This window comes from Crocodylus siamensis, chromosome 10 (assembly GCF_052110815.1).
Source record: "Crocodylus siamensis isolate JL-2025a chromosome 10, ASM5211081v1, whole genome shotgun sequence".
In the NCBI taxonomy this organism is placed as follows: Eukaryota; Metazoa; Chordata; order Crocodylia; family Crocodylidae; genus Crocodylus; species Crocodylus siamensis.
Genome location: NC_143404.1, coordinates 70,940,865 through 70,966,132, shown reverse-complemented (window position 1 = coordinate 70,966,132; position 25,268 = coordinate 70,940,865). Strand labels below are relative to the sequence as shown.

Genomic DNA, 25,268 nt, shown 5'->3' with positions numbered 1-25,268 from the left:
CAAAGTTCTTTGAGTAATTAAGTGAAAATGCATTTTCACTTAGGCCTATACACTGAGCACCCTGTAAATCTTGTTTGATTTTGACCACTTGGGGAGGAAGAAGGCTAGTGGGGTAGAAGTAAGCATGCTGCTGTGTTTTATGTGTATTGGGTTGGGCTCTGTATTAAGAAGGGTGTTCAGTTAATTGTGTGCATGTAACCTAACTTCAGAATGACAGTTTAAGTATCCAGAGATTCAAATTACTTAAAAAAATGCTAATAAATAGGCTTCCATTCAGCTTTTTTTTTTTTGAATTTTAGGCCTCACATGATGTTTCCTGTGCACATCTGCACCACTGTTGTATTTCTGAGATGAACTTGCAGGTAAATTCTGATAAGACCAAAGGATTCTGCCTGTGGCAGTGCTGAAGCTTAGGGCTCCCTCCTGTACTAATCATCAGTACTCTTCTGGGAGCTGTCCAGCATGGGATAATCAAAGGAGGCCTGGGTTTCTTCTCTTGATTCTCCACTGATGGCCTCCTTTCTCCGTGGCCTCTTGCCTTCTCTGCAGCTAGCTGGGTAGGTGAGTGAGCAGTAGCAGGAAGAGGGACCAACTGCTTTTCTCTCGCCCTTATGCTCCATCTCGGCTGGACTGAGGACTGGAGATTTAAAAAAAATGGGCTGGATAGTCTCGTTGTCAGGGTATTATTTTCTTACCCCAAATTTGTAAACAGAAGATGTGAAGGACTATGATTCACCAATTACTCATCTCCTATAAGCAAAGAAAGTATGTCTATATTCATCTGTGTTATAAGCAGGTTGGTCACATTAGTAAAACATTGGTGAAGGAATAAGAACTTGCTGAGTACTAAAGAGGAAGGCAGCATACATCTTTCCTTCCCTTCCTTTCTGGTGGAAAAATGCTTTCCTTACTCTCAAAAGTGGCAATGTCTTTAACCATTAACACGAATCATGAGAACTAGTATGGCATAGTTCTTGGTTGTCCTGTCTAAGTAGTTCTTTTGTGCTTGTCTGGCCACCTGTATTGGCTAACAATTCTCTTCTAAGAGCTGTGGTCTAGTGAGATGCAGAAAATTTCTGAGTTCAGAACAGGTAAAACTTAGATTTTTTTAAAGAGAAATGTTCTGTTTTCTCATGTCACTATCAGCGAATAAGATTCTCTCTTAAATTTCAGGGAAGAAGGCTGTTGTGATGAATGTTCAGAGTTCCTATGGTGGTGGGTTTTCCTTTCAGTCACTGCTAAGTGCACTTACCAAAAATAAATGCTAGTTTAACATGAGCTTTTATGAACTCTTCTGGCTTCTACAGTAATGCTGAAACATCTGTGATGCCAGCATGGTAGAAATCCCAGTGTCCCATCACAAATCAGTTTTCTGGTAAGTTAAATACTTGGTGTGCAGAATAGGTGGTAAATGTGTTCTGGAAACTTTAATGTCAACCCTGGATAAAATAGGGTGCTTTCAACTGTCAACATGTGAGTTGCTTAAAGAAAATTCATGGTAATTGGTAGCCAGTGCAGTCCTGCCTAGTCCTGTCCTTTGTTGGAATCTGTCCTAGATGGCAGTTCAGTTCCTGATCATTCAGTTCAATTTCCCCTGACTGCAGTTATGGGTTTTTTAGCAATTCTGTAAATTCTAAAAGTGTTTTCTAGTTTATGTAACTAGTAATTTTGTAATACTGGAGAACAGCTTGAATAATATATTGAGGATTATGATTTTTAATAAGCTGTCAATGCCAACTCCAAAACTAGTTCAATTACAGATACTTTATCTGCATCCTGTTATTTTTTTGTGATTACCAATGACTTTCCTAGCATTGTAAGTGTTCTCTCTCTCTTCTTTTGGTTGAAGGTAGAAACACAAACTGGTCGTGATCACGCAAAAATCTTAAATTGAAAAGGTTTTCCTCCTTCCATTTTTAATGAAAGTAATTTCTTAACAAGAATGGGTAACCTTTCTTCAGAGGTTCATTGGTGTCCCACTAATTATTTCTTACGTTGAGACATTGCTAGAGGAAAATTTAAATATTCTGCAGTCTAGGGGTTCTCATTTATCAAATCAATAATTCCTTACTTGCTGATGAGATGCACTGTGTTGCCAGTTTACCCAAGATGGCAATACAAAAAGAATAGACATCTGTAAGTATTACTTGACTCACTTATTTGCCTCAACTTCTGGGTGGAACCAGTGTTTTAGATGAAGTCTCAGGGTGAACAGTCGGATCTTAAGTTTGACTCTCAGATATTAGGTGGATTTTAGCTTTGAAAACATGCAGCTTATACTTTCCTAGAATGAGGAGAAATTAGTAGAAAAACAAACACACAAAGAAACAGAATCCCCACAGAAGGGCTTTGGTCCAGACCTCTGCATGTTGAGCGTTTCCATTGCTTAAGCTTCGTGTGGAAAAGCTAGCTGCCGCTCCCTGTGTTGGTCCGTTACAGCGCATCTCTGTTGGATGATGGAGCTGCATAAATAGTTTGGTTCCAGTCCTTTTGTTCTCAGTAAGCAGGTTATAGCATTTTTCTATGAAAGCCATGTTCCCTCAAAGTGCTTTTGAAATATGAAACTATCCTACTTTGCTTTCATGTTGTCTTACCACTACAAACTCCAAGTGCTTATGGATGAAGTTGAGTAAGGTTCTGATAGCAAGTAAGGGTGGATATTCAGAAATGTATGTTACATTTCTTTTGGAAAAAACCTAGAAAACAGGAGCATTATGATGTTTATATTTTGTTGGTATAAATATATTGGGAGGATATTGTTGACTTCTTTGTATTGTCACTGGAAGAAAGCAGTGGTTTTAGTTTTGTTTGTTGTTGCAAGTATAGTAAAAAATGAAAAACATCTGCAACAAAACATTACCTTAACTCTGCACCTTTCATTTAAAGACGGAGTAAAATGCCATTATTTTCTGTCCTAACTGCATATTCTTTTACTGTGTCAGTGATGTCTTATAACAGTTTTTCGTTTGACTCCGAAATATTTTATAATTTTTAAGCTACTGGTTTAGTATATAATATGTAAAATGTCTGCGTTTTTTCTTAGATGGGCAGTCATCAAGAGAATTATTCTTTCCAATCTGTTGTTAATGGAATAAAGAATTGGGGATTAACTGCTGTCTAATATCTAGATCTAGATATATAGACTTATATAGATATATAGCTGTGTATATTGACTTGTATTTTTGTTTTTTACATGGAATCAGCTGTTTGCAGAGAAAAAGGCTTACATGCAAAAATTGCCCAGGGTGGTCAGAAGAAGAATATATATTTAGGAATATGCTAGGTACAGGAAATTCATGCTCCTATGACTTAACAGACCCAAAAGAGATGCTTATAATTTAAAAATCACAACCAGTGCCACTTAAAATACTGTGTAGAGTTAAAGCAGACTTTACAGAGCTAGAAAAGAAGCATGTCAAGAGATTTCCAGATGCATTCAGTCTTTTTTTTTTTTTTTTTTTTTTTTAATTTCTCCATAGTCTTGAAGTAATCATATAAACACTTTTGGTTCTCATTTCTGATGTAACACATGAGCAAAGTCACCAGCAAACAAACAGAACACAGGAGATCTTGCTCCAATAGTGAATTAGGGAATGGCTATCAACTTCCTCTCTGAGAGTTCAAGGGGCAGCAAACTACTAAGTGCTCTTTCTAGTGAAAACCTATAAGCAACTCCTGCAGTCAGTGTTAGATTCACCTTCCGTGTCTCCTTCTGATAGCTTGACTTTGTAAACTTTTAAGAAAATCTCCGTGCTTGCATGACTAAAAAACTAGATTTAACCACACTAAAAAATTGTCCTCAGATTTCACTTTTTGCTGTATGAGAAGTTGGACAGCCCTCCTTTACGAGAAGGAGAATTTACGAGAAGGTAACTCCACACCTTACAGTATAGAAACTGAAACCAATTCACGTTGAGCATGGCAGTGTCTCATAATGATGCAGGAATATAATATTAGCACTTTCATTATTATCCTCTAAAACTTTTAAGCATGAGTCTTGTCTGAAAGCTGAGGCTAGAAAGATAAAATTTGCATTTCTACATCCTGTCACCCCACTGATTTTTCATGGCAAAATTGCAGTTCAGATATAGAAGATATTTTTCACACTGCCAGGTTTGCAAACTGGATTTAGGAGCTGAAATTCAAGCTGGACATTATCAGTAATAGTTTCCTTACGTCAGATGCTGTCCTCAGTTGTGCTGCTGTCCTCGAATCGTGCCCTTTCTGGCACCTGTGGAACATAGGTGCCTTCTTTTGCACAATTTGAAGATAGTGGGGTAGAATAAGTAAGCAGGGCTTTGGAACTGGAGGATATTTGAGTTGCATCTTGGAACGATGGTCCTGCAGGACTGAAAGCAGTAAAAACTTGTTTTGTCAATTAATAGCACATGTGACTTTAAGTACATGTAAAAATCTTCTGAACAAGACGTCACTGTAAACTAAAGCAGATGCTCACTCAGCCCAAACCTGATTCTTTGGAGGCTTCTTTTTTGTGGCTAAAGAGGCAGTGTGATCTAGTAGGGAGAGCACTACTGGAACTTGAGTCAATCTTGTTGGCTTACTAGGTGACCTTGGGCATCCCTGATCACCTTCCTGTGCCTTACAGCCTCTCCTTCCCTTCTAGAAAACGGGGCCAGTAATACTTTGGACAGCACTTGAGATCCATGGTGAACCTATACTTGCTTTGTGATTGTATTGTGGTGGTGCTAAAGCCTGCAAACTCACTTACCTCCGCTAGGCTGGTACTGCTGTGGAAAATGTACGCAGACATACATATGAATTTTTTTCATTAATGTATTTTTATGTTCTTTTTTTAATTGTTTTTCTTCTAAATTACCTGTGTTCACTTCCTGTGTTTTCACCCCTTTTTTTCCTCTCCCTTCCTCCTTTTTTTTTCCCCTTCCCAAGGAGGTGTCTGAACCAAATAAAGTGAGTCAAGTCTCTGACTCACTCTTGTTCACCTTGCCCTCATTTTCAGGGCCTCATGACTCTCCCTAGCCTCAGGCTAACTTCCTCCAGAGCACTGATAAACCCCTCTGGTCTGTCCCTAGGCACAAACTTGAGCTTGGTTTGGTTCAGTACTGCTGCAGCTTCTCCAAAGTGACAGGGTTCTCTGGATTATGGACTGAAGTCAGGGAGGTTCCAGTCAGATTTCCTTATCCTTGATTTTTTTTCCCAAAGGCACATAGTGCAGTTAGGTGTCTAATTCCTATAGAAAGCTGGTGGTAATTTGATATAGGAAATCTTCCCTTGATTGTCATTTTGTTTCAGTAATAACATATACTGAATAGAATAGGATTTAGCTATTATATTTGACATTAGACAATTTTTCTGATCTGTAATTCAGAGAGACAATCATAGGATAGAGGGGGACCTCAGGGAACCCATCCTCTTGCACTGATGCAGCATGTGCTATTCCAGTATTATCCCCGACAGATACTTCTCCTGCCTCCTCTTAAAAACCTTCAGGAGGGAGATGCCACAACTTCACTAGGCAGCTTGTTCCACTATCCTAGTTTTGACAATTAAGGATTTTGTTTTCACTGAGACTTGATCTAAGTCTGATTTGCTGCAGTTTACTCACGGAGAAGGCCTGCTTATCACGTGCACTCAGTCTCTCAGCTGTAGTATTGCTGTTATCTTGCTGCATAATGCTAAAAATCTTAGGGCAAACATTATTACTGTTTTCAGCAGAATTGCTAAATTTAGATCTTGCAGTTTACTTTGGATGTCAGATGAATACAATGAAACTTCCCTTCTTACCTGCTATTCCCAGTGGCAGGAATTAATGTCTGCCACTTGCCTGGTGGTTCTTACTTGCCAGATGTTGGCTTGAATCTGTATCAGCTGCTACTCTGCAAATCATACTAGTTTCTGCAGGCTGCAAGCATCCATTTGGAGAGTATGTTTCTGGTTCTCATGCTAGAAAAATCTAGCACAACAAACCTTTTCTGGCATGTCAAGGGGGTAAAAAAGGTATGATCCCTGGCTGATGCTTTCTGTAGTTGTGACTCCAGGCCTACAAAAGCAGCCTTGACATTAGGTTATTTTGTTGTGGGAAGGGGAAGGATGACACTGCAATTTGCTACGCTGGCAAAAGTGCTTTTTTGCCCCTATAAGCTGTATCCACACTGAGAAGGCTTTGCCAGAACAGCCTGTCAGCATGGCCGCATTAACAGAGTGCTCCTAGGACTTGTAACCATTGCTAAAAAGCCTGTTTTTAAATGTCAGGGGAGCTGGTGTGCGTCAGCTATCCTGAGGTATGTTGTGTCCCATCTTCACTGGGTGTTTTACTGGAGGACTGGTCCATTAGTTACCCCAAAGTAAAAAGAGCAGTTCTAGCAGCGGAGACAAGCCCCGAGCCTAGCTGTGCCCTTGGGATATGATCAGTGCTCTGCTGTCTCTCCGTGTTGGCAGACGATAGTTCTGAGCGGTGCGGGTGCCTTCTTCAACTTAGCAGGAATTGAGAGTATGATGAGACCTTTTCAGTGCGATTTAGATGTTGAACCATCTTTTGTGTCTTTGAAAATGCTCCTCTTCTCTTCTACCTTTTAAGAAACGCTTGGATGTTTATCTTGCTGTGGTGATCTTCCTGCCCCTTGAGCAGGGGGCTGGACCCAATGATCTCCCGAGGCTCCTTCCAGCCCAAATGTCTATGAAAGCTAGGAACTGAAGATTGGCAAGGCCTGTGGGGGTTTATTGCCTTCCTCTGTAGCATGAGGCATCCCTGCACTATATTAAGCAAAATATTTCTCTGTCATTGCAGCAGTAGTGTCCTCATCTCCCCCTGCTTTTTACCTGTGGCACATGACAGGGTGTTTGGTTTTGTTTTCCTTGGGTGATATGTGGCTGTGTTGTGAGAGGGGGCAACTTTTTAGTACTCTCTTTAGATAAATGATTAGCTGTGCATTCAGGGGACTGGAGAGCTCTGTTCTAGTCCTGTCTTCCTAACATTAAGGTTTCTGTCCATTTTTGGTTTTAGCAGAAATGTCTTGCTACTCTGGGGTTGTTGGCAGGTTGTGTGTGAAGTATCATTGCTTCTCAAAATCTGACTCTTGTTTTGCATGATGGGATAGTACCTTATCCCATCATGCAAACCGTATCTTAACAAGAGTGGAGTACACATTTTCCTCCATCAAGGTGATGCTCCCAGTGAAGAGAAGGTGGGCTGTACTTTCTCACTTGAATTAGGAAGTTGAGTGCACTAGATTCTCCCAGCTGCTTGGATACCTTGGCAGGTACATAGAATTACCTTATGGATAGTCGGTGTTGTGCAACCAGAGTTCCCTTTCCTCAGGTGTGTTGTGCACAGCATATAATCGGTGGGGTCATTTGTGCCTGGTGCCTGTTCTGAATTGATCTCCTAGTGAGAAGCTGCCTCTTGAGTCGCTAGTGATTCACTAGTATCTGAGCTCTGCTCACAGTGCTCTAGTTTTCCTGCTTGTAATCTGGTGATCCCAAGGCAGAAAAGAGCATTAGGCTTTTTGTGTGAGCAGCCAGGCATAAATTATGTACTTGGTCATGCCATTCAGCAGATGCTGACAATGTCAGGAATCCTTGTGCTTTTAAATGTTAAATTTAACATTTGTTCTGTCTATATCTTGATGTGATGAAATCTAAGGTATTGTTGAATACCATCTCTTTTATCGGTTTGGTTAAATTTGAAAGACAAACCTAAAAAAATATTTCCAAAAACATGACACTTGTTTAATCAATGGTTCCTTGAAAGCCGTTATTTTTGCAAGTCAGCGGAAGTATTTTCAAATTTTAGAATCTCTTCTGCAATATTGATGGCTTTATCCTGGCATCTTCTTTCCATCCTAGAGTGTGCGAGCAATTTCCTGCCGAGCCTGTGATGCTCAACTAGCAGGGAATGGCAATACTTGGCACTTCTGCTCCAGGGACTTGTGATCTAGACTTGTTTAAACTTTGCTGACACAGGATTGATGCACTCCAAGTGTCTAGGAGTGCCTTACTAGGATACACTGCCAACAAAGCATTCAGAAACCAGGTCTGTGCTGTGGCCTGCCTTGGCCAGTCTGTCTGTTGGTTTAAGGATGTTAAAAGGTATGAAGCTTGATGTTGTAGCTTTTTTGGTAGTGTCTCTTGGATAGGTGCAGGTGCAGGATATACTTACTGGGACAGCTTGTGTCGTTGCTTGGGGAGAAGTTTGAATATTCTGGTACAAAGCACAGTTCTGGTTCGGTATAGCAACAGTTTTGTATTGGTAGCAAGCTCCCAATGTTGACTCCCTAATACGAGCAAATCTGTGTCTTGCATTTGGCATAATAAACAAAACCCACTGTAAATACAGTTTTGTAACTTAATTGTAGTTATGACAGCAATAGAAAGCTCCTCATTAATTAACAAGTCTCACGAACAGTTTTTTGCCTGACAGTCCTCAGTAAGGCCAGGCAAAGTTGGGTTTGCTAATTTCTCATTGACTTCAAGGTTACCTGCAGTGGTCACTTGTAGAGGCACTTTGGTTGTACTAGCGGGTATTGTATTGGGTTAATTGCTTTGCTTTAAAAAAAAATTACATCCTGAACCAAAATAGTTAAAATGGTACAAAAAACTGAGTACACCAGCCCAGGAAGAGCCTAAGGAGTCTGTTAAGCAAACCAACAGCTTTATTAAAAACAAAAGCAGTTTTTCTATGTACCCATGGCTGCTGTTCATTTTTTAAAATAAGACGTTTCCTTTCCAGCTTAATTATGACTTTGCAGCATGATCTAACTTGTGATGTCAGTGTATTACCATGGAAATAAATGTAATGTAAGTATTATTTTTATTTCTCTGCAGGCTAAAATAGGAGAAATTAGATTTCAAACCATGAATACAAGCTTAACCTAAGATTTTTGTATAGACCTGGGAAAGAATGGCACGTGAAAAGGAGCTGAACATACGCTTTAGTTACTTCTTTCCTCCTGATCTGAAAGCCTTTTGTGGATTTGAAACTCACTCTTGTGTAGTATACAGGGTCACAAGTCGTTATAACAAGTTGCTCAATCTGGTTTAAATGGCTAAATTTTAATCCGCTAAACTTATTAGAGAGGCAACATTTGCAGTATGGCAGTTAAGATTGTAACAAGTTTCACCATAATCCCTGTTGTATTGCCTAATAATGACTCTATAATCACTTTAAACTTAAGTTCAGGAAAGAAGCAGTGTTATCTACAACCTGATTTATCTTTTATAGAAAATAAATGTTAGGGAAATTGCATTTGCTTTTGACCGTTTCTGTGAAGTTGTCAGGCTTGCTGTGTTAGCCTTTGCTGCTGGACACCTTGGTTTGTTTCAGGTAAAAACAAGTCTTCGGTGGCTGTAATTTTTTCACAGAATTGAACACATTTGTAAGTCTTTGTTTTAAGTTTGTGATGGAACACTAGGTCCGTTGTAGAAGGTGATCTGAAGGGTAAAACAAGTTGAAGCAAAGCTACAACGCTGCCTGGCTCAAGCCACGAGCATTTGTCTTTTGCTTTCTGTCACCCGGAATGAAACTGCATTCATTTTTAAAACAAAGACTTCAATTTAGATAGCAGCTTAAAAGGTTGGTCAGCTCATGGCTTGAAGCACAATACTTTATGATACTGGCATGGTTCTAAGACTGGCTGAAGAGGGGAAACTGCATGTATGTAGTAGCGTTTGTAAGTTGGTTTGTGCGTGTGTGTAAAATGTAAGGTCTTTCCTCTCTGTTCCTGTGGGTTCTAGTAATTAGGGTTGCAAAAGCTTGATAGAAGTCATCCTCTTGCAAGGGTTGGGAGGTTGTCCTTGACAAAGTTCCACTAGGACCTCAAGCTGATCACTAGGACTTTGTCAAAAAGCTTTGCGTGATGATTTAGAAATTATAGGAATTTTTACGGAGCATTTCAGGAGACAATACAGAAGTGCTGTTCTTAGAAGCTATTGTGGAGTAAGCCAACTTTTCACTCTATTAGCAAAGTAATTGCAGTTACTATTTTGAGGCAGAGAGATCAGTCTGTATTGAGAGTATTTTAAGAAATAATAAAACCCCTCTGCACACTTGTTGGCTTTTAGCAATTTTTTCCCCTGCAGGCTCTGTACTATGTACTTCTGGTAACAGTCATCCTTTTATATTGCACTAGCCAAAATTTCCTCATCGAGGTTTCAGCACATGGAGATCTCTCTTCATAATAATATCTAGCTAATAGATTTGTCCACTTGATTGCTTGCCAAGCATGTCATGCTTGCTGGTAGGGATTTATAATTGCTGCAGTACTGTGTAAAATCCCTCCCCCCCCCCCCCCCCCCCCCCAAAAAAAAAAAAAAAATTCAGGGAATTGGGGTGAGGAATATTTCAGCCTTGTCGGTTGTTGCATTATCTGCTTAAAAACTCTTTATGCCTTGCTTGTATTGATCCTTTAAATACGTGTGAACTGCCCCTGATCTTTCTGTGCTGATTTATCCCATCTTGGAGGTAGGGTATTTTAAAGATATGCAAATACAATGGGAGATTGTCTGTGGGCCTCGATGATAGCAGTATCTTACTGACAGGAAAGACTGGTAGAAAAAAATACCTGTTCCTATGCATGCCATAGACAGATGTCAGATATGAGCCTACTTTTTATTACAAGGGAGAAGGAATACTTGCTAGAGAATTAGGATCCTGTCAAGATTAACAGGAAAAAGAGTATTATGTTGTTTCCTTGTAGAGATAAAGGACATTTGCACTAAAATCCAAAACACAGCAATTACAGGAAACAACCTTTTAAAATATGGGTTAATGCATGTAGATTCAAAGATACAGAGCCATCATAGCAAACCAGAATTTGTTGGAAGGGACGCTACAAACAGCTGACAGAATGGGGAACTTTCCCAGGCGTAGTTTACTTGGCCTCTGGTCAAAGCTTCTTATGCTGATATTAATATGTTGAGTTTTGGTTTGCTATCCTGTTGTCTTGCTTGCGGTTACTACTCTCTTGCATCTCTTTAATCCTTGAATTCTTTACCTTTGACTTTTTTTTACCTGTTCTTACATTGTGTGCCTCATAAAGCAGGTTTTACTGCCTCTGCCTTTTCTTCTTTTGTGTTTGGAAATGGGGCAGACAACCTTGCAACATCCTTAACCTTAACTTCAGACATTTTCCATGTCTTCTGTGCTTTCTTCTCTTCTTTTGTTTTTATTCTGAACACAATATCATAATGAGGGAAGGCATTTACAAATAATTACAGAGCAGGACTTAAGTAGAGCTCTGGGTCAGCGGATCTGGCTTGCAGAATAAATGAGTTTGGACATGTGGATGCAAACGTTCCCGAGTCATTAAATTAAAGTTGCCATTTGCAACAGCTAGAAACCTGTAGTACAAAAGGTCCCTTGGGTGAACAGTGGCTGGTATCTACATTCTCACTTAAGCATTTTTGCTAAAGGGGAAACTAACAAATAGCCAGGGCAGGGGATTTTTCATAAATCTGTATTTGATAAGAATTGCTTTTGTCTGGAAGATATTGTTTTGGGTTCAGTGAGAGGTTTCCATCTGCAAATTGCTTTCAGTTGCCAAGTATTTTTATGTTGGGGGTAGTTAATGGAATTGATGCTCAAGCTCCCCACTTATATTACGAACGAAAGAAAGTCCAAACTTTTATCACTTTCGTCTATGGTCTTTCTTTCTTTCTTTCTTTCCCAGGTAGTTTCTTTGATTAGTTTGGTTTCAGAAGAAAACTCCTTGTACCAGGATGTACTGGTATCTTGCAGTTTCATTACTTGATAATTTTCTCCCTGTCTTTGCAATCAAATGCTGCATGCACTCCCTTTGGTAGTAGGAGTCTCTTTTGTGGTGAAACTTTTGTTAAAGACAACCAAGAGAAAACACATCCCATGGAATTCAGTTGGACTCTGCTAGCTTTACGTCTTGCTATATTTCCAGCAGTGAAGATACAGGCACAGTAATCTGTACTACAGTTTGGTTGGATTGCCATCTGGCTAACGAAAATTTCCCAAATTCAAATTATGGCGTGAGACAGTTTCTAGGCAAAATACAGATTTGCTTTTGTCTACATAGGAAGGCCTGGGAAACCTCATAATACACCTACTAGCTCAAGACTGAACTGAAAATTTGAGGTCACCAAGGTTGTTACCTTGCGAGAAGTCTATCCCAGTTCCCAAATGTTCTGGGAAGCTTTACCAAAATCTGAATTTATAAGGTTGCCTGTCACTTTGAGTACTCTTCACAGATTGCTAAATAGTACCTGCAAAACTTCTCTTCCTGAGTCTGCCTGTGCTTGGGTAAACTGTGAACAAAAGCCCTAATACAGCCAGCAGATTCAAGAAGACAGTAGATCAGTTTGCATTTCAAAGGTTGCCTTAGAAGTATCAAAGGCTAGAAACTTATTTTAAAAATGAGGCTATTTATCAACTACCTATCCTGTATCATTATCAACTACCTCCGCCTCCTTATTTCCCAGAAAGTTCCCTGCCCATACCCGTCAAGTTTGGAAGTGGATTTATCAAGCCCAGGATGGGTGCTTTCTTGTTGCCTGTGATTCTTCCTTCTTTCTCGGTATGGGTATGTTATTGGATTTATTTGGCATCAGTTCCTTATTAAGTTGTTTTAGTGCTTTTGAAGAGGTGACATCCCCCCCCCCCAAAAAAAAAAAAAAAAAAAGTCCTCTGTTGTAGCATGGAATAGATGCTATATTTACAGAGGCAATGCGATCTTTTCTCTGCTCCCAGGCGAGTAATCTCCAAGGTGATGTGGAGGCATCGCCTCTGCGGTCAGTAGGTGGTTATTTCTTTCAGCCCGTTCTATCTTTGGTTTCTTGGAGACTGTCAGCAAGGGTAGCTGTTCTGAATGATTATTGAGAGGCATGTTTGGCCCATCATAAATGAGTCCAGAGCCCTCACGCTTAAAGACTATTGAACAGTTATTGGATATCAACATCTTTAAATCTCTGTTGATATAATTTAGATCTGCCTCTAGTCTGCTGATTCAGAAGGGCTTTCTACCTGTTATTGCTCTTCCCTCTGAATTGCATGGTCACATTATCTAGTATTTTGTAACTCCTATCTGTTCCCCGCAGTTTCTGGTTGAACTTTCATTTCCTTCTGATTTGCATGTGACCAGTGAACAGCAGCAATCTTTGCACTTTTTGTGTTGAACAAGAAGCAGTTGGTGTTGCCGAATCACTGTCTTCCTCCCCCATCCTTTGTACAGTATCTGGAAGTGGGGGTGACTGAGGCTGGTTCCCTTTACACCTTCTCGACTTCTAATCTGCTCCAAACATGATCTGAATAGAAATCCTTCTGTGCATGCAGGAAACTTATACTGGCATAATTAAATCATTGTAGAGACAGCATGGGCCTCCCAGCTGGAAGCCACACAGTGCTTTACCATTTGCTGGTAATGTGTAGTAAAGATGGAATTTAAGTGGCACTTTGACCTTCAGTCACTGTGCCTTTGAAGGAGCCTCTATAATTGTAGTCGGATACTGTTGTGCAGAAACTTGGAAAGGAGGTGTGATACTGTGCACATAAACATTGCTTTTATACTGTCAAACTATTTTTGCTAGTTCAGATGAATGTTTCTTGTATTTTAAAGTATATTTCTTTATCCTTTTCTCTAACAATGCATTAGATCATTTTTAAAAAATTGACTTGCAGACTCTACTTTCTTAGATTTGAATACAGATATTCAAATCATGCCAGAGGTGCCTGTTTAGTTTTCATACATCCCAGTTCCTAACCTTGTTAGTAAAGTATTGCTTGCACAATTCTGTGTTCAGTCAGTTTTGCTTCCTATGCATGTATTTGTATGTGTGCCCTTTCACAAAGCATTGCCTGTTTTTAAGGAAATCGAGCCTTTAAAGCTATGCATATAAGCAGCAGACTTGTTACAGGTACAGGAAATTACTTCTAATTCGCTTTCTAAAAATTGATTGGACTTCAACTTCAGTTTCGTAAAGGTTAACACAGTGAATGAAGACGGTGAAATGAAGCTGATCTGTTCACGTTCCTTTTGTTATGATCTACCCCAACACGGCAATGTTTGAATGGAAGCATTTTGGATATGTTTAAATCCAAGCGAAAACATGTTTGAATGCTTGCCTGCTGTGGACTGTAGGCGGTAGTATGTCTAGTAAGTGCTTAGCCTTGTATGTACTTATCTGTTGAAATGGCTGCCTGCCTCCATGTCTTTATTTACATGGTTAAAATAAAAACACTTATGCAACAACACCAGAGAGAAACAGAACTGTGCTGGGACAGTGTGCTAACCCGTGCCTGATTTTTGTGTTCTGTCCTTTAGGAGGTTCCAGTTCCAGGTGTCTGTGGAAACGGTTACTAGACGTACCTGGAATCTAATCAGTTTAATTTAAGGTAAGTGATACCTTTTTGACTTCTTTAAGAGTGAAGAAATCTCTAACTGACAGATGCTGCTGAAGAAACAAAGTTCAAATGTGGTGGGTGGAGAAGTTTCCAGCATCTTGATGTGTGTGGGTGGAAGGAGAAACCAAAGCTGAAGAAGTTCATCATCACTGCATGTGGGTTTTTCCTTTAGTTACCCAGGGAAAAAAACAAATATTGTGAGAACTACTTGTACTTGGCATGAAACAGATGGATTGTATGTGGAGCCCAGTTATAGTATTAAGCTTTTGGCGTAAATCAATATTTACTAATATGTCTGCTGGTTGAGAGTTTTATGCGGTAAATATTGCTTGAAACAAAAAGTTAGTCTTAAACTGATGCTTTTGGCTGTGGCAGTTTGCTGCCTTGGGGAGCTTGAGCTTTCACTCTGAGGTTTGGAAAGATGCCTGTTTTAGTATATGATTCACATCACATTTTTACAGGAAAAGAGACAGAGTCAGCTGCTAGGATTGACTTGTGCAATAGTAGCCCCTCCTCCCCCCCAGCCCCTGAAAACTTAATGCATCTCAAAGTGTGTAGTGAGAAGCATTTGGTGGAGGTTGGGTTTGTAACAGCTGATAAATCTTTAGCTCTGGTCATTGGTAAAGGATTGGCAAGTAGGTTTTGTTTTTGGGGCTGGTACAATCGCATGGTAACTTCACCAGCCATGTTCCTGTCTGACCAGTGGCTTCAAGATAAGAAGCTTCCTGAAGCAGCTGTGGTTTTAACCTTTATGCTTCAGCGGTTTGAATACCTTAGCCCCAGTAAATGACTCCTTTTCTCTTCCTCTTCCTTGGTGTTGCTTTGGTAGCCATACCCTCTGTGCCAAGGAGCCGTTCTTCCCTTTGAGAAGGGAGAGTCATGCTGAGAGAGTTTCTTCCTTCCTCTTGCCTTGGTACCAGAGGAAGACTTGCAGGCTGACTCAGAAGCAGCTCTTCCCAGTTCCTTTCTCCTCCTCCTCTTCTACTACAGCAGCTGCAAGAGACAAAAGCTATGAAGAACTAGGGTGAGAGGCATTAAAAAAAAATCTTTTAGTTATATTGACTTCTCTGAAGATGGGAAAGCTAAGATAGAGTACAAGAGTTGATGAACAGGACGTAGGTGAGTGACTTTAATACCTATGAAACCAAGTATTTTAAGGTATTTAAAAGAAGCCATTTTAGACAGGCAGATTAATGAATATTAAGCATTTAAAAAGGGGTTTAATTTGTATTTCTCTTTCTGTTTAGTTTCAACAATTTTGTAGTTAACAGAAAGCTGCTAATACTGTTTTATAGCATTTTAATACTCTAGTATAATCATTACAGGATAAATTTAAATCAGTTCCTTTTCAATACTTGTAAAACATTATTTTCTCCACAGTGCTGAAGAAATAGCTGAACTGGCAGCTTCCTTTTCTTAGCTTTTTGCTTGCTTGGAGAAGTGTTAAAAATGGGCTGAGCTGAGACCTGAGTGCTGCTTAACAATCCCGGTTATGAGTCTGACCTGTAAAAGTTGAGAGATGTGAGCAGCGTTTGCTCAGTTCAGAGTGGCTTTGTAATTTAATCTTAAAATTACACTGAAAGAAACCTGCACAATCTTGATAAAGCTTTCCCTTTGATATGTCAGAGATTTGCCTCTGTGGATCTCTGGAGCTTTATATCTTGGATGCTGTCCTCAGCTTGGTTTCTGCGTGGTGCAGATCCTCTATTTAAACCCTGGCTGGTGACTTGGGACCTGCAAAACAAGTATCTGGCCCCTGCAACAAAGCCTGGTCATCCATGTTTCCTCATGTTTAAACGCACCTTCTCCTAGAACAGAACCACAGCCATGTGGATGTCCTGGGTCTTCCGTTGAACTTTTCAGGAGATGCAGTAATTAAACAGACACAGAGTTTGCACGGTATTTTAAAACACCATTCCTCTGCACTTAAATAGTGTGAAAAGGCCAGATGAAATTTATGAGGGGCAAGGATTTTTGTGGATGATACCTTTCATTGGACAAACTGCATGGTTGAGATTAGATTTCGACAAACTTTTGAACGCAGTGCATTTTTCATCGGTTGCTGAATGCACTGCATTTGAAAACTTTTGAATGTAGTGCATTCATTGAAATAATTCTAGGCGTTGTTATTTAGTTTTTGACATTGCCAGTCTTGTCGTTGAGTTTGGGAAGGAAATTGCTTAAGCGCTGGCACGTTGTTATTCTTCGGTTAATATTTCGTACTCAGGTGGCTTCTTACATTAATAGTCAGTTGGCCTCAAATGACCTTGCTATGTTGAAACATCTCCTGTTTACATAACGAAGGCAATAGGAGTGTTGTATATTTGTATCTAAATAAAATACTTGTACATCTCAAAGGAAGTACATATGCCCGAAGCTTTATAGATTCAGTTTTTTCATCAAGAGGACGTAGGAATTCAGAAGTAAAATGATATCTACAAACATTTCTCAACCGACCATGTTTTTCTTAAAGTTTCACTGGTGAAAGTTTGAGTGTCTCTGTAAAGAATAGTTTTCTTTGTTTAGAATTCTTTTTGGGAGGGTTTAAACGAAAGTGTATGTGTGGCAGGGTATGGCCACGGGAATGGCCTATTTTTGCTGTGTAGTTAATGGCTTTTGACAACACGGTGCATATGTGCGCGCGCATGTATATATGTAAGCATTCCTAGAAAGCATGGTGCTTGCACTCTCTTCTATCAACATCCAAAAGATATGGTCTTTCAAAATAGCTGGCATAGGCGGCAGAATTTCTTGGTATTCCTTTAAAATGCAGTGAAAGCAAAGCAAATTCATCATAGCTCAACATCATAAGAATAAATCATTGATATTATCATTAACAATTTTTGCGTCATACTGAGGTTTATCCTTCCTATGGCTCAAAGTGCAAACAGTGTGTTCTGTGGCAAGATTTCTCAGATGTGGATTCTGAGTTCATGTATTGGATGGCTGTTTATCCACTCTCACCAATAATATATTTACTTCCAGGAGGTTTTCTTTTCTCAAAGACCCTTAGGGCTGGATTAACCGTTTAGTGGGCTCCAGGCAAACAAGCTCATGGGCCCCTACTTATTTATTTATACTTTATTTACCAATTTGCTTACTTTACTTTAGTTTATTTATTTATACTTCATATTTATATCTACTTCATATTTATTTATATTACTTTTTTTCACTCAATAATTATAATGTGTAAAATAAGCACAGCTGTGCCCCTTCTTCACTTGGGGCCCTAGTTTGCCTATGCGTTAATCCAGAGTCCCTTTTACTGTTGTGTTCTGTTGAGCTTGGAAGGAACTGATCTAGGCAAGTGGAAGGGTATTGATATGGATGTTAATAATGAGGCAGGTTGCTAAAGCAGAACAGTCTTGTTTGGAGAATAGGTCCCTTCCAGCAGACTCACAGTACTTGGCTTTGACAAACAGAGGTGCACCCTTGATTGACTGGTCTGACTCACTTCAGCAGGAAATAAATCACTTAAATCCTTGTGAGTAAACTTCCTTCTCATCAGACAATTGCTGGCTGCTCCCTCCCCTCCCCCCCCCTTCCAATTGAACCGTGTTCTCTAGGAAAAAATCCGTAGGTAAAAGAGAATCTGGTTGCCCCTTCTAGTTTTTGTTATTAGGCAGGATAATTTTTTCAACTCCACCATCAATTATATGGAAACATTGCATGACTTATCTTGTGAGTTTGCATTTGCACCACTTCCCTTTCTACTGTACTTACTGATATCAAGCCGGTACTTGCGACATCACAGTTCTTTTGAAGTGATTCTGAATTTCTGTATTCAGTAAATCAGGGATGAGGAGCAGACTGATTAAAAGGGAGAGAGCTTCAATTCATCTAAGTACCAATTGTTATTACTATGACAGTGCTGGGAAAAGAGATGCAAGCCATGTGTGGCATTTCCCAATAGCTTTGTATGCTTATAAAATTGCTCCTAGAAATTTCTTATTCCAGGTGCACCATTCTTGCAGATAGAATTAGTACTATAAAACAAGGTCTAAACTATTCTGGACAAGTGTCCGTTTAGCCTGTTCCAAATAAAACTGCACAAATAACCCCCACAACTACCAGGCACAGTGCCCGAAAACATCAGTAACACCCTAACTTGCCCAGGTTAAGCAGTGGGACAAGGGCACTGCCAGCCTTCTGCCATTACCAGGACAGGATGTGGTTTGTGAATAAATATTTGAGAGTTTCAAGGAAGAAGACCATGCCTGCTAGAGGAAAGCAGAACCCACCCCCCAAGTTCATGCCGGTCTCACTGCTTTAAATATGAGATGAAGCACAAGGCTAATTTGAAAAGCAGTATTATTGCAGAAAACCTTTGCTGTCCAGTTCACAAAGGTTTATTGACTAATAAATATTTATGCTTCAGCCTAGAAGCATAAGGCAAAGCCTCCATTGTTCATCTGCTTTTGGATCTAATATGCAAATAGGGGTATGGACAATGCTGTCCTTTGAGTTAGCAGTGGACTGATGCGGCTACAAAGCTGTTATTTTCTGGCTGTGATCTGGCTTTGAGATTAAGATAGTGTTGAATTTACCTGTTTTTAAATGCCGTATGACTAGAATTAAGCATACTGGAAAGGTAGTAACTTACTGTTTTAATGCTGTTGGGGAAAAAGAAGCAAAACTGTTGCTGAAAGTGTAATTGTTAGCTGTATGTATTGGCCACAGCTGAGCCTTTGCCACTGAGATAGTATGGTGGCAGTATTCTGTACTTCACTGTTTCTTAAATAACTCAGAGTTTGTGGTCTTTGAGCAGGTATTGTCTATATTCTATTTCTCTAAATACCTGTTTGATGAAAATGCATACCAAGAGGGTGGATTGGTTGGTTCTTTAAGGGGTCCTTGATTTCCTTTAATAGGGAAATTTGATGATTTTTACTTTTACAATGTACATTGGGGACCAGCTAATTTATACCAGGAGCAATTCTGCCACTAACTTTTGTTTATGGAAAAGTTAAGTCAAGCTCCTTTCTCCCAGGAGTGACACCTGATTGTGTCTGCACTATAATGTTTCATTTTCCTCTAAAAATTTTAGCATTTCAGAGTTTTTTTGCTTTGTATTTTAATTTAGCTTGTTTATGGACAGACTCTTTATTTCATGTTTCTCCATACTCCATGTTTACTTGTATCTAACAATACCAGCACTTCCTCATGCAGCACATTGTTTTGGTGATGGTTTAATTTAGTACTCTGGCTTTGCCTTCTCTACATCATTACTCTAGGTTAGCTAGCATTCTGTGCATAGTGTGCCCTCAGTACAAGGTCCCCACTTCCTTAGGTCTGATGCATGGGAGTATGTATACAGTGTTGCAGTAATCTGTGTGCTGGACTGTGCTTCTAGCAGAATATCCACTGATTCTTAATAGTGTATTAATCTGGGCCTCTGTGCATTTAGCGTGGGTTATGGAAGAACTTGTCTGTCTTTCCTGATTTCTTGTGCAGAAATTACTCTCACCCACAATATCAGTGGAATGAACTGCTAGACTGCACTATCTTGTGTTTAGCTGTGCAAAATCACATTCAGTCACTATAGTGCAGTTATCTAACATGTCACTAAAACTCCTTCTGCAGGTGCTTGTGGGTCAGGTGAAGGCTTCACAATCCTGAGCTGTGGAGGACTGACTTGGTGACTGCACGTGAGCTTGGGTAACTAAAGGCAAGGTGGTGCTGCCTGCAGAGCACTCTGTATGCCACCATGTATGGTCCGTACTGGGGCCTCTTTTGCCATTCCTTGTGAAGAAAAAGCCTTTTCTTAGAGATTGCCCAGTAGTTGTGCTGGTTCATAGACAAGGAGGAGGCAGCCAGAGTACACCTGAGATAACTGGGTCTGATTCCAAGACAGCACAGGAAGTAAGGGACATCTTGTATGCTCACATCCATCTTTTGCAGTGGGAATTGGTGTCACCTTAATGTTGGGGTAATGTTGGAGTGCTGTTTGAGTGCTGCTGAGGTTGAACAGAGTACATGGCCCCCCCATTCAGGAGTCATCTCTATGTATATTTATCCTGAGACATTGTTTATAGCCTTTTTTTTTTAAATTGATGCCTCCTTATTTGTAAAATACTTGCACACCAAATTATTGATTATACAGCAAAACTTAATCTAGAGTTAGCAGCACCACATGGGGAAAACTGTAAACCCTTGTTAAGAAATAAAAGCCCCAAAAGAACCAAAAGAAAATCAGTCTCATGAAATGTGGTATTGGTTCTTCAGTTTTAAACTTTGTCTCCTTTGCACATGGCTAGAATAAGAAGCAAAGTCTTGCAGTGTGCAGTGTGTACAGTTTCTGCTGTGTGCTTGTTGAATGATTTGGTCTCCACGTAGATGTGCCCACTGCCTGCATGCTGCAGTAGTATGGAAAAGAGCCCATAGTACAGGGTGGAATGAGTGGTGCATTGCTCACAGCCTGCCAGCCATCATGTTAAGTAACTGCTTCATCACTCCTCTCCATTTAAAAAAAAAAATTGGTGCTGTTGTCACTGAAGCTCAGTAGCATAAATAGGGCAGAGTGAGCCAGATACCTGCCCTGGGCACCAACTGTGAGGGGGTGCCAGAATACCTTCTCCACCTCCTGCCAGGAGCCTTTGCTATGGTGGAGAAGGCCTGGCCAGAGGAGCTGGGCAGTGCAGCATGGCACTAAGCCATGTATCTGGGGCCTGGGGGTGAGTGGGGCAAGCAGAACATAATTCCATCCCCCGGTGTGTACTGTGGTCAGCATGCCCATGTACCCCTCTTTCTCCCTTGCCACCATAGGTGCTCAGTAGGCTTGTTACACCTCTGCTGAAGCTCATTCTCTTGTTCCTGCACAGTGTGGTCATGGACAATATGATCTAATAACTTCAGCTTCTCTTATCTGCCTGCTGGGCATGCCTGGCACGCTATTTTGTGGTGTCCATCTGAAACTTGAAGCAGTGTTATCAAGGGGAACATTCTTCTTGTATTTTTTTTTCCCAGAAAACTGAGTTGGTTGGAAATGCAACTGAAATCTGTTTCCCTTTTGTGATAGGGAGGGTTGGCATCCTATTCTGGTTTCTACTTTGAGCAGTTATATTATATCCTGATTTCTCATAAATTCTGTATTGTTTAATCCTGGCTTGCTGTAGCAGCCTATTAGTGACACTGTAGCAGTAAATGAATCTGCAATTGGATTACACTTGGTATACGAGCTGATTGATAGAAATATCAATTCTGAAAGCCGAGCTGGTGATGTAGTGTATGAAATATCCTGCACAGGATGTGGAAAATTTGCCAACTGATAGCCATGGTTTGTCTCTCTGTTAGCTCTCTTTTGCAGAAGCTACCTTTAACTTTGTAATGCTAGGTAGTACAGCAGAGGAGAAGGGAATCCAGCCTTTTATGTTTGGAGAAGGGAAGAGTCCAGCTCTATATGCTTGGAGCTGGGCTTGGTAACTCTTGAGGTCTTTTCCAGCCCTGCAGTTGTTACACAAGGATTTTAAAGAGCACCCCATGCTAAAAATGCATAGTTCCACTTTCCAGCAAAGTTGATCAGCACAGCATGCTTTTGGCACTGGGAGCACAGATGGTTAAAAGTGCTGTTTTTAATCCAGGGGATTACCTTTCTTCATAGCCTTCCAAGCAAAACCTCTTGAGGGAATCCTGCCTGGTTGGAATACATAACAGATGGCTGGTGAGTGTGTTGGATGTCACTCCTCTTTAAAGATACAGAGCTTGTCTTAATATTGTTAATCAAAACTACTAGAAAGAGAAGATTCAGTAGATGATACACTTCTCTGTTTATTGTGACCTACCATTTGGGGATGCCAGTCTTTGAAGTGTGGGGACAGAATAAGGGAGGCATCAAAAATTATATTTAAAATCATGAGACTTTGCCTTGGTACAGACCCACCTCATATATGGGGAGGGAGAAAATGGTCAAATCTTTTTCACGCTTTTCCATACCCACTTGTCAGTGGAAACAGATCTGGTGTTTGTCATGAAGCCTATCGGCATAAACCATTGCTAGGCCACACCAGATTAATATCACTATCTATCTTGCATTGGTTAGTCAACTGAGAAGTCTGTCTGTTAGTGTTTGATATCTGATGAATCTCAGGAAGCTAGGTTAGTTATTCCTCTAGTATAAACAGGAAAAGTAATAGACTTGTTTTCCAGTCTTGTTCAACCATACTATATTTCAGCTGTTAAGATGTGTAGCGCACCACAATTCATAATGAAAGCGCTGTAATGTAAAGAGCATCGGCTGTAACGTAATTCTGCTGCTGGTTCTCTCCGGTGGTGCTCGTAAGGGATTCTCACTGATGTCAATAATGCTGTGTGCAACAAGGGATGAACCTTTAATATTTTAGTACTCAGTCTCTGAAACCTACACTGGCCTTTTTTAATTTCTAGCCCGAGGAAGAAAGAGGTTCTTTTGTTTCTTTTCCTGGATTCAAAGTATTTTTGTCTCTGATCGTGGTGTTTGCTTCTAGGAGGTTATCGTTGTAGTTTTTGTCCTGGAGGTAAGAATTTCATGATGTTTCTAAATAAATTTGCTTTGGTCACAGCATTCAATGGCCATTGCTACCAGTTATGCGGTGAATCCTACTGAGAATCTGTCCTGGCTGTCACAGTAACCTGCTTCCTGGGCTGCAGAATGAGCGCCTGAGCCCTGAGCTGCTTGCTCCACTTGCTGCCGCAACCCCAGCCAAAGTGATTGTGCCTCAGTGGGGGATAGGAAAACTTATGCAGAACTTTCCAATTTAGCCAAAGGAGACGATTTTGTCTGGGGAATATTTTTCTGGTAGGTTAAGCCCTTCTTGCAGTGAAAACTTTTGCTGTGTCTGAGATACTTAAAGGTTCTTTTATGCAGCATAAAAAAAAATATTGCTTTATAAGCAGCCCCCAGTCAGGGACATGATGCAGTTTCCCATGCCCTCTGCATGCTATGCTTTGTGGATGCACATTAACCTCTATGAAAACATTAGCAGATGACTCTTGAAAATGCCCCAAAAGTTGTTTTTTGGTTTTCCGTGTTTTCAGGCTTATTGGAGGTCCCTTTTATTGGAGCTGTTCATTTGCTAAATCTGGAGTTTTGTTTCATTCACTACTTAATCAAAGAGCCAAGCAAGTTTTCCTAAGGCTTTCCAAAGGAGTTTATCAGCAAAGGCAAGGCTAAGCATGGAAAGATCCTTGCCAAATCTCTGCATATCAACAAGGTCTCTTTGGAAGTGCAGGTCAGCAGTTTGTATAAATCCGTGGACCTGTGCAGTGTTTGCTGCCCTGGATTTATTCTGTGAACTTTCACTGTATCCCAACTAAAGTTGGTCTTTTAGTATAAGTACATGTTGCGTGTTTAGGCCTAATTGCTTCACCTATAATGCATATATTAAGCACTTGGTAGATAAAGCCATTGAGAACATTTGCAACAGATGAGAAGGGGCTTATCTGAAATGGCTGTTATTTGTATAACTGCATTTATTTAGCCCAACTGTGTTGTAGCTTGGTCCATATCCATGATGGCCCTAAAAAACGGTATTCTTTTGTGAATGCTGTTGCATTATAGGTAGCTTCTGATGGGCAGATGGGTTAGCAGAATACTATGATAGAGCTTAATTTGAATCACTTGTCTGAATAACTGGGTACAGACTCAGGCCATTTCCAGGTTTCTAGTTCATTAGTGGAATGCACCTCCTATTAAAATAGGAATCCATAACCTCATATCAGAGTAGAGTGTTGTTACCGAAACTTGGCTGTTTAAAATGCAAGGCTTGTTCCCATTTCAAGCTGAGAGTTCACTTAACCCACTAGCATGGCTCAACATTGATTTTTGAATTGGATATTAGGGATCTCTTCATTACAGTAAACATACAGGGTCAAGTCATTGCTGGGGAAACTTCATTGAGTTCTTTAGTGTTACCAGGAACGAGTTTGACCCACCGAATATGAGAAGTGGGTTGAGCCTTCATGTTTAAAGATGATGGCCTTGGTTTAGATTTGTATCTTAAATATTCTAGGACTTTCTCATCTCTTTTCTGCTTCTGATGCAATTGAATTAGTACAGAATTGACTATAGTATTGCGTTCAGATGCTGTTTCATCACAAATCATTTAGAATGAAAAACCAGTAAAATTGTTCTTCACACTCCTTTTTTCCTTTAGTTTTGTACTTTGTGCACCTTAACTGGAAGTATGCATAAATATAAGATTTTTGCAGCATGCTTTTATGTTGGTTGATATAACTGTGTGGTCTTGTGTCGCCTTTGATAGCTTGAACCGAATGAGAGTGTCCACTGCAAGGCATCACTGCCTTAGAAGCAGTGTGTGATTTGTAGGTATGAGAGTTTCTCTGCTGTGTCAGCAGACTTGGGTGATTGAATTTGTGGAGTGGAACTGCACCAGTTCCTTTTTGTAGACTTGTCCTTGAGAACCACGTGGTGAAAGATGCATCTTTTCAGAATATTGTTTTTATGTACTCTTTTGAAAGCTGAAGTTACTCAATGTGTGATCGAAGGTGAAGGATTAAATTAGAAGACAGGTCTGCCACTTTAAATACCTTTTTTCAAACGCTATTTAATCTGCTGCAGGCTAGCTATAATGACATAATCCAGAAATAGCCAACAGTCTTTCTCTTCTATCCTCATCCTTGTTGCCGTACTACAGCTAAAGAATGGCAAATGCTAATCTCCTGTTGTTAGATGCAATGCAATATTTGCCGATGGTTTACCGTGGGGGAGAGCTGTGGACCTTTTCATATTTGAATTTGGGTGAGAGGTTCATTCATATTCAAGTATTTTGCTTCAGCTAATGTGTGTGTAAATGTTTTGGCCTTGTAAGTTTAAGCTCTTAGAGGAAAGACTGCCTCTGACCTAGATGCTCAGGCTGTCTGTAGCCTTTGTTTCCCTCCAGTCCCTTCCAAAATCATTTATAGAAGGTAGCCTTTAAAAAAAAGATCTCCC

The 25,268-nt window shown here is 40.2% G+C and overlaps 1 protein-coding gene across 1 annotated transcript in view; it reads left to right on the top strand.

Moving 5' to 3' along the window:
* DNAJC5 (DnaJ heat shock protein family (Hsp40) member C5) overlaps positions 1 to 25,268 on the top strand; it is a 41,104-nt gene that overhangs the window by 2,447 nt on the left and 13,389 nt on the right. Inside the window, exon 2 of the mRNA XM_090065067.1 lies at positions 14,262 to 14,332. The gene's annotated coding sequence lies outside the window, so the exon portion shown is untranslated. The remainder of the gene's footprint in view (positions 1 to 14,261; positions 14,333 to 25,268) is intronic.